Here is a 10,556-nt window from a genome sequence, read left to right as displayed (position 1 = left end):
CCTGTCCATCACCAACTCTCGGAGTTCACTCAAACTCACGTCCATCAAGTTGGTGATGCCATCCAGCCATCTCATCCTCTGTTGTCCCCTTCTCCTCCTGCCCTCAGTCTTTCCCAGCATCAGGGTCTTTTCCAATGAGTCAACTCTCTGCATCAGGGGGCCAAAGTACTGGAGTTTCAGCTTTAGCATCATTCCTTCCAAAGAAATCCCAGGGCTGATCTCATTTAGGATGGACTGGTTGGATCTCCTTGCAGTCCAAGGGACTCGTCTATGTCTGATGCAGGATATGACACGCTTGGGGCTGACGCGCGGGGATGACCCAGAGAGATGTTGTGGGGAGGGGGGTGGGAGGGGGGTTCATGTTTGGGAACGCATGTACACCTGTGGTGGATTCATGTCAATCTATGCCAAAACCAATACAGAATTGTAAAGTAAAAATTAAAAATAAATAAATAAATTTAAAAAAAAAAAAGAAAAAAAAAATAAAAGATTTGAAAATTGGCTAAAAAAAAAAAAAAAAAAAAGAGTCTTCTCCAACACCACAGTTTAAAAGCATCAGTTCTTCGGTGCTCAGTGTTCTTCACAGTCCAACTCTCACATCCATACATGACCACTGGAAAAACCATAGCCTTGACTAGACGGACCTTTGTTGGCAAAGTAATGTCTCTGCTTTTGAATATGCTATCTATGTTGGTCATAACTTTCCTTCCAATAAGTAAGCATCTTTTAATCTCATGGCTGCAATCACCATCTGCAGTGATTTTGGAGCCCCCAAAAATACAGTCTGACACTGTTTCCACTGTTTCCCCATCTATTTCCCATGAAGTGATGGGACCAGATGCCATGATCTTAGTTTTCTGAATGTTGAGCTTTAAGCACCATATGTAAACTAGATGGCTAGTGGAAAGTTACTGTTTAACAGGAAGCTCCACCTGGTGCTCTGTGACAATCTAGAGGGACTGGGGGTTGGAAGCAGGTTAAGAGGGAGGGGACATATGTATACTTATGGCTGATTCACACTGTTGGATGGCAGAAAACAACACAACATTGTAAAGCAATTATTCTCCAATTAAAAATTAAAAAGTACATATGTATATAAAAAATAAAGTCAACAAATAACAAGTAGGTTAAAAGAAACCACAGTGTCCCAATTTTTCCTACTTGCCACCCCCACATTCCTTCCCCCTTGGTAACTATACATTTGTTCCCTATGTCTGTATTTCTGCTTTGCGAAAGCATTTAATCTTTTTGGCTGCTGTTGTAAATGGGATGTTCATTCCCATTAGATCCTCTGTTTTTTTTTAATTTAATATGTGAAGGCTATTTATTTTGTTTATTAATTTTATATTCTGATACTTCACTGAGTTCCTACTCTTTGGTTTTATTATTGATTCTCTGAGTTTTTCAGAGTACTGTCATATCATCTTCAAATAGAGGTAGTTTTACCTGTCCTTTTCCATTTGTATACCTTTAATTAGTCTCTCTTGTCTAACTGCATTGGCTAACACGTTCCATACAATGTTTAATTCTTGCCTTGTTCCTGATCTTAATGAAAATACCTATAGTGTTTTCCCATTAAATAGAATATTAGCGTTAGGACAGAGATAAACATTTTTTTTATCATTTTGAGAAGATATCCCTCAATTCCTATTTCCTTCAGTGTTGTTGTTGTTTTTCATGAATAGGTAATGAATTTAGTCAAAAATTTTCTCAGCATCTGCAGAATTAGTACATTCCTTGAGTAGATCCTACTTGGTCATATTGTATTATTATATTTAATGTGGTATTGGAATATGTTTGCTAATATTATTGTTGCTATTAAAATTTATATACCTCTATAGAGACTCCATTTAATAAATTTACTTCAATCCCAGCTGGATTAGGAATTTTTGTTCAGAATTTTTGCATTCATTCATATTCATGAGTGATATTCATTTATAGTTTTCTTTCTTTGTATAATCTTTAGTTTATGCATAATTTTATACTTGCTTCATAAAAGAAATTAGGAATTGTGTTTTTCCTTAATAGTCTAGAATAATTTTTAAAACATTGGTCTTTGAACATTTGGTAGAAATCACTTGTGAATACAGTTGGGTATGGTAACATTTTTTAGTGTGTGTTAGTTTCTTATTAACACTATTTCTTTGTAGAAATTGGTATGCTTAAACTTTTTAACTCTGATGGCATCAAATTTGGTAATTTGAATTTCCCTAAGAAACTATCCATTTTATCTAGGTTTTCAAATGTACTTGCATAGTGATCTCAAAAGTAGTTTATGTGTTTTTAATTTCTTCTGCTTCAGTGATTATAACCCCCTCATCATTTTAATTTGTATATTTGTGATTACTCTTTCTTTTCTTGATCAAGCTAGCTTGTGATTTGTCTGTTACTTGTTTCAACCTACAATTTTGTTAATTAGATCTGCAGTTTTCCTCATCCTTGGGCATTCTACCTCAGCCCTGGGGTATGTCACTATTCCTTATATCCTTTTTTGCCTATATTTTTAGAGTTTTCCTTACTTGTTACTAACCAATTTCTAATTACCTCAACCAATTTTTATAGATAATAATTCTTTATATTAAATCTTTCCCATTCAAATTATTGTGTGGTTCCGTGTCTTGACTAGATCTTGACTAGGACATTTGCCGTCTCTTGGATATGTTCTCTTTTTTTCCACCCATTCAGTGGCCAGTTTCCTCCAGCCTTTTTGAGTCTAGATAAATGCAATATTCTTATAATATCTTGTTGATCTCCAAGTCTCTAGTTCAGACTCCTCTAACCTATCTTTCATGATAACATCAGACAATTAGAAAATGCTACTAATCTATTCATGCCAAATCCCCAATTTAAAAGCCCTCAATGGGGACACTACCCTAAATGTGAAGTCTAGACTCCTCAGCATGGAACACAGGCTCTCTCTGCTCTGGCTCCTTCTTAACTCTTGTTAACCAAATCTCTTGTGTTGCTCTTTTCTGTCTCCTTCCTTTAGCACTTTAGGCATAATAGACAATTTGAAGTTCCTTGAAAAACTGGAGTATTTCTTTCCTCTTTCAACCATTGTTAAATTGCTCTTTTTGCATGGAATTCTGTTTCTGATTCTTGCCTATTTGGTGAACACAAGTACTCATTCCTCAAGACAGTTCCAGGATTCATTTATTTAGGTCTATCTTCATCTCCTAGAGTTGAAAATTTCCCCAAAGAAAAGAATCATGTCTTACTTGTCTTAAATTTCCAAATTCTCCCCCAAAGTAGGTACTAGATATATATGTGCTAATGTTGAATGAATAGATGAATTTTTATAAATGTAAATAGTTTTGGTACAATGCTACGAGGTCAAGGCACTTTCAGATGTCTAAGAATTGCTAAGGACACAACAAGGCATTGTTATTCCAAGGAATTTTCTACTTTCCATGAAGTGATCTGATGAGGTGCAGAGTTTCAGGTCCTGAAGCCAATTCCTGGTGCCTCTACATTATTATTTGAGTGTTCTTCTGTAAGCCATTCTGAGGATGATACTCAAATGTCACAGTTACCCATAGAATTCAGGATGCCAACTGCAAACAGAAAGTACACTCCACTTGGATTTTGAAGAAAATTAATTCCTGGAGCCTTGTACATGTATGGAAGGATTAAAGAAACCAACAGGAGGGTATTGGGGCATTTAGAAACTAGCAGCAGTGAGAAGTCATTACCATGTAGTCCTAAAGGGACAAGTGAAGAAACAGTGTTCTTGGAGCTTGATATGAAGTAGAGCTATAAAGAGAAGCTTCCTGAAAGGAGGTATATACTTAGAGATGCAGTTACTGCCAGGACAAAACACAATGCAACAGGATAGCATGGGGAGAAATACCCTGACTACTTTCTCAATCTGCCCTCCAATCTCTTGCTAGTGCTTCCCCTTGGCTCCTCTACTTGACTAGCAGTCACTGGTGAGGATGCCTGGGTGACATGGTCTGGAGAGCCAGCCCCATCCTCCTCTAGCATACAGCAGGGTGGAGAAGGGCCAACATCACACCGGGGGAGTGCAAGCAAAGAATAACCAGCAACTCACCTAATTTACATTTGTAGGGAGTAAAATACTTATGAAAATAACATACCAGTTATAAATTTTACACAAAAAGGGAGTATTTCCTAAATTCAACACCATCAGACATATCAAATAATCAAGTTTATTTTCTTCTAGAAGGAATGTCTGGGATAGGTACCAGAATAATCAGAATTCTGTGGTTCTGTGGTTAGATAGCTTTCTTGGTTAGAGCATGGTGATGATGAGGCCAAATTAAGAGATTTGGTCACATGAGCAGCAGTGTTACGGGACACAGACTACAGTCTAGGCTTTAGCTTGGCATCCAGCCATTATTTCATCCTGAGCACATCAATAACCATTGCTTTTCAAATAATTTGCAGAAGTGTTTGTCCTACTGTAGTTATATATTAGAGGTGAGATATTCAGGCATTAGAAATGGACTTTATGTGGTGTTTCTAAAAGCCAGTCCTAGTAATTATCCAAATATCATTCAACCACCCTATTCTACTCTTCTCATAATAAATGCAAAAAGCAATGCCTTATAACAAGTGTCAGTTTGTGATTCCAGGGTATCATCTTAAGAACACTCCAAGGAGCTGCTCCTCCAAAGATTTACCCTATACATTGACCCTGCATACCAAAGTGAGAACATCTAGTTCTCACACTAGCAATCCTGCTTTTGGTTATCTACAATTACTTGGGAAGTTCCATCCTAAAATATTTAGAAGGTACTTAGGAATGGTGACATTTACATGTAGTCCTATCATTTCATTTATCAGATCACCTTGAAGACTTGTTCATTCATTCAACAAGTGTTTTCTGAGAGCCAACAGTGTGCGTTTACACAAAGCCTGACCAGCAAAATGGCATAGTTATCCCAGGTGGGGGAAGAGTGGAAAGAGATCACAAAATGTCCAGAGCTGGATGCCTCATCAGAGAGGACATTACGTGAGTACCTCGTTAGCTTATTTAAGGGCTGGAGGGAGAAAGCAGTGAGGCTGGGGAAGAGATGAGTCATGTGAGCTCACTTTAGTTTGGCAAAGAGATATGTCTAACGGTCCTACATAAATCACGATTCTCACAATTATGTGAGCACTTGTGTTCCAACAGAGTGTTGATAAGTTTGAGATTCCTTTATCTTTAATTTCTCTCTTACTTGGTGAGTATTGTGAAGTCCTTTTAGTTTTTCATGAGAAAATTTAGTTCAGAAAGGATGTGATTCACCAATATCCAAGAAGATGACACATGGTAAAGCCAGGAATCAAATTCAGTTCTGTCTTTAGAAACTGTACTCTTTCCATTCTGTAACATCTACTTCCTATGGGTTAGAATTAGCAAAATATCTTCTCCTATACCTAAGATTTGGCCACTAAAAAACTGCTTAGACTTAAGTGATCTATTGAAAAGAGTGAAGAGTAAAGTGAATCTCTCATACTTACAGAAGACTTATGGTTCTACCCTCATCAGTTTTGTTTTCTGAGGAAAAACTAAGAAGACACTAGCAGATTAGTCAACAAATGTTTGGTGAATGAATGGCACCATGATCAAGCAGTGAGAAGTCATGCAACAAGAAGATGTCTCAACTCCTCTCTAAGACTCATTTCTCATTAAATTCTTTTCCACTTGATGTACAGGAGACCCTCCCAGTATCAACAAAAATTAGGCAGTATTTCCTTGCCAGGCTGATGCTATTGTGGAGCAAAGTGAAAGAAAAGACAGTGAAAATGGCTCAGTCATGTCCGACTCTTTGCGACCCCGTGGACTATACAGTCCATAGAATTCTCCAGGCCAAAATACTGGAGTGGGTAGCTTTTCCTTTCTCCAGGGGAATCTTCCCAACCCAGGGATCAAACTCAGGGATCTCTTGCATTGCAGGTGGCTTCTTTACCAGCTGAGCGACAAGGGAAACCCAAGAATAATGGAGTGGGTACAGATCTTCCTGACCTAGGAATTGAACCGGGATCTCCTGCATTACAGGTGAGTTATCAGGGAAGCCCATTGTGGAGCAAACTGTAACAAATTGGGGCTGAACCAAATAAAAGACCAATAAATGAATAACTTTCTCAATGACCTTCTGCCTTTCTTGGCTTAGTACCTTCTGAAGAGAAATAAAACAGGGCAGAGAATATAAGCAAAGAGTGTCAGGAATTTGTGAATGGGATTGGTTCCCATGGAAGGCCTATCTTTCTCTTAATGACACACTGTCAGGCTCAGAACCATGAAGTTCCCTGGAATGGGTAGGCCTACAGACAAATGTTTGTCCCTTCAACCAGCTGAATGGAAACAACCAGGACAATGAGTACAACAGGAGAGGAACAAAATCCTAAGCCAGCTGTTTCTGGACATACGGCTTGCTCCTTACACCCACTGTTTGTTTCCAAGGCATGGCTCATGGAACTCAGTAGCAAGCATCTACTCAGTGTGAAAACGATAGAAAGAACATAATTTTCTCAACAAAAATAGAGGAGCTTGAAGAGGCCCCCAAATCATGCAACAGAACCTTGTACTTCTTTGGCCTGCGGAAATACCATCTCCACTTCAACTCTGTGGAAAGAAGGCCATTTCTTTTGGCCACTCATATCCTCCTGCACAACCAACTCCCCGAGTAAGTAATCCACTCTGTCAGCAACTCTTGCAGTAGATTCAGTTTTCCTGATTAGGTCTTGACTGATACATGTGTGTGTATGTTCCTTCCTTCATTGTGAAGGCAAGACGTCAAAACACAGGCCTCAAGTCATTTACCTTCAAAGCCAGTATACTTCCCCATCTACTTTTCTGTCAGCTAGACTGTGGATTCACATCAAGACTGAAGGAAGCTGGAATTGGACTTAGAGGGCTCTCAAATATTATCTATTGAGCAAGTAAGTCTCCCTGGCATGTTGCAACATCCTGGGTTTCATGTGTCCTTGTGGCTAGAGGGACTTTCTGGGATGAAGGGGGTTATATGGATCTGTCTACCTCTGACCTAGAGTAATGAAAAGAGCTTGGTATATTCTATAAAATGTTCTATAAATAAAAGTTACTTTAGGACATGTGTCAGGATACTTTGCTGCAATAAGAAATAGAAACCAAATCAAAGTAATTTCAGCAAACATATATATATATATTAGCTCATATGACTGAAAAGTCCAGAGGTTGCACAAGCTTTGGTTATGACTGGGTCCAGTGGTTCAAACAGTGCCTTCAGGAGTCAGCTGCATCTCTCTCTATCGCTCTGACTTGCTCTATCTTCATTTTAGTCTCATCAGACTCTTTCCCACTATTGCAAGAGGGCTTCCAACAGCTCCAAGTTACATGGCATTTTAGTGCTCTCCGTCTCAGACAGACATTATTCTCTCTCTGTGTGTCACTACTGTGTCACTACCATTTCTTAAGAAAGGATTCTGACTGGTCCTGCTTGGATATTGTATCAATCTTGGCCAGTTATTCTGTCCCTGGGTACCAAAGGTTCTGGGAATACCTTATTCCTAAACCATTTGTGGCAGGGGAAGCAGAATCTCTGGAGTGAAGAAAAATAGGATAAAAGATACTGGGCAGGTGCCAGGTATAGAATATCATGAGGCAGCTGGGTACTGAGGGGGAAGTGAATTAGAAGACTTGAAACTGATCTCTGAGTCCATCACTGATTTGCTGTGAGAACCCAGGCAGAGTATTTGACTTCTCTCATTTTAGGTTTCCTTGTTTGTGAAATGTGTGGACTAGGCTTGGAACAGTCATTTGTAAGCATCTTTAACTTCAAGATTCTCAATCTGAACAAACTGTTGTACAGAACACACAGGACCTTAGTGAAGCCAGCTGGAGAGGTGCTGGGGGGCAGGGGCACGACTGGAGCCCCACCTGCTCTGCTCCACCTTCTGTCCTCCTGATGGGGCTGCTTCAAACTCCTGCAGCTGCTCAGAACACAGTCTGAGAAACCTTGAGGTGTCTGATCTCCTATGCCTCGTCTAGCCTGGAATTTGGGGAAGTCTACGTAGACTATGAAACTCTCTTTAATCTAGTTTTTCTCACTTCCCCTCTATTTATTTTTGGGCTAAAATCATGCATGTTGGCTATGTGTGAGAGGCCACTTAGGAAAAATAATCATTTATTCAAATATCCAGCCAATTTACTTTGGCCTATTTGGAGCTTGTTTTTCCTGATGGGGAGGGAATAAATTTCCAAAGCCCACTTTTAAGATCAGCCTAGAAAAGGTGAGTGTACAAGTGAGGAAAAATAGGCAGTGGAAGTTGCCAAGCTGAGTTGGAAGCAGTAAATTCAAACCACTCCCATCTCCTCCACACGTGTGCCCTGCTGGGCACTCAAGGCCAAGTGCACGGGCTGGAACAGATGGCAGAGGAGGATGATGTAGGTTTTGGCTTCACTACTTGTGAAAACTTACTTTGGGGAGACACCTTCACCTCTAATCTGAGTGTGTTTGATTGAAATAGAGCATTGGGCAAGAGGAAGGGAATGGCCAGGGACGTGGCCTTCCTGCAGCCAGAAGGCAAGGGGGAAGGAGGGCATCTTTGGTCCAGCAGCACCAGGAGTGAGAAATTCGTGCTGTGGTGATTTCAAAGGAAGCCAGAACCTTTGTGTTCCTTTTTCTTGTGACTGTTTAGAAAACAATCATAGAGTGACTAGGAGATGTCAGCCAGTCCTTTGGGGAACAGATATGGATAAGCAGTGGTCTCTAGTCTCCTGTCTTAGAATCAAGAAAGGAGACAGGCAAACCAGGACAGGACATTGTATGGGAAGCTGATACCCAGCTGTTCTGCACCAGCTGCTTGTGGCTGGTGTCTCTAATCTGATAGGTCTGTGTCCTATTAGTTTATTACCATCCACACTTTGTGATGGGGGAATAGTACAAGAAAACACATGTATACACTCTACCATGGTAGCACAGAGTAGGAAAAACGACTCTGGAGAGCTGAAGTAAGCTTTCCAGCATGGAGGCATTTGGCCTGTGCCCTACAGTTAGTGTAGGACATCGTAGAGAGGGTGAGAGGAGGAGGGATGGGGACTGCCAGGGCACAGCCGGAGCCACCATGTTCTGTGGCCTGAATATGTGCACAGAGGTTGCGAAGCTGAACAAGTGGGCTGCGGAACTGAGCATAAGTTGTTGGAGAACAGCTGTTGAGGAGGTGAGAGTGGAGTGTGACAGGCCTACAGACACCACATAAAAGCCTGGCCTGGCTCGTGGGTGCAGCTGTGAGCCACTGCATGTGAGAGGCTGGGTGCCATGATCAGGCCAGTGTTTGAGAAGCTTCATCAGGGCCCCAGCGAAGCTGCAGGTCTAGGAGGTGAGAAGGCCAGACAGAATCACTTCTGCTCAAGTGCCAACAGCTGGCTAGGTTTTTCTTTCTGTTTAGTAAAAGCCAACATTTGCTGAGTGTTCACTCTACGTTGAGCCCTTGCAAAATGCGTCCTCTTACATAATCCTCCGTACATTCCCGGCTCTGCTGATCCCAAGTTACAGATGAGGAGACTGAAGCTTAAAGATGCTGCCATTAGCCCACTGGGAGGCAATGTGAGGAGGAAGGGGTAGAGTGACCTAAAGGCTGTTGGGGAGGAAGGGACACTTCGTGAGTGACTGCTATGTGCCACCCTCCGTGGGATGTGCATCCAATTTATCTGTTACAAAACGGCTGCAGCTCTGCGGATGGCAGTCACATTCTCCTAGCTGCTCAGGCCAAAAGCTTTTCTCACACCCCACAGCCAGTCTATCAAGATATTACGTTAGTCCTCTACCTTCAGAACAGACAGTATTCAACCCGTTTCCCCTTCACTGCTGCCAGCCTGGCCCAGCGCACCACCTCGCTCCCTAATTCTGCCCCCTACAGACGGTTCTCTGTACAGCACCCTGGGTCATTCACCTAGAACCCAGGTCAGATCACCTAACCTTTTCTCGGCTTAAAATGCTGCAGTGGCTCCCCTGTCACTAAAGAAAAGCAATGTCCTGATAATGCCACCCTGCCACCACCTCTTGCTCGCCTCTCTCACTCCTCCCCACATTGCTCACTCTCCTCTGACCACTCCAGCTTCCTTCTTATTCCTCAAACTCACCTGGCACACTCCTGTCTCAGGACCTTCACTCCAGCTGTGCCCTGTGCCCAAAACACTCTTCCCTCAGGTCCCTCCTCTAAGTCTCAGCTTCAGATCCTTGCTCCTGAAGGTGGTGCTGAGAACCCTAGTGAGTTCTGTAATCTCATCTCCCGTGACATGGGGGACTCTATCCTCCTTGGCTGGATCTTCGTCCCTATCTCCTATCAATTATCTAATCAGTGGCAGAGCTAGCGCTGCCCAGTGGCAAATCCTGGGGTCTTGCTGTCACACCTGAGGAGAAGGAAAGTCCATGGGAGCCCTGATGGGAGCATGGGCAGGCAGCAGGGACAACACCGGTTGTGCTGACATGGGGCAGCGCAGCAGATGCTGCAAAGAGGAAAGCAACCTTTTCTTACACAATCTTGTTGCTGCAGTTTTTTTAAAAAAATAAAGAAATAATGACCCTCATGGCTGAGAAGACATGCTGTGTGTGTGTGTGTGTGTGTGT

Source organism: Oryx dammah, unplaced genomic scaffold, assembly GCF_014754425.2.
Source record: "Oryx dammah isolate SB20612 unplaced genomic scaffold, SCBI_Odam_1.1 HiC_scaffold_1, whole genome shotgun sequence".
NCBI lineage: Eukaryota > Metazoa > Chordata > Mammalia > Artiodactyla > Bovidae > Oryx > Oryx dammah.
The sequence above is the reverse complement of the archived record's forward strand: the minus strand, read 5'-3'. Positions refer to the sequence as shown.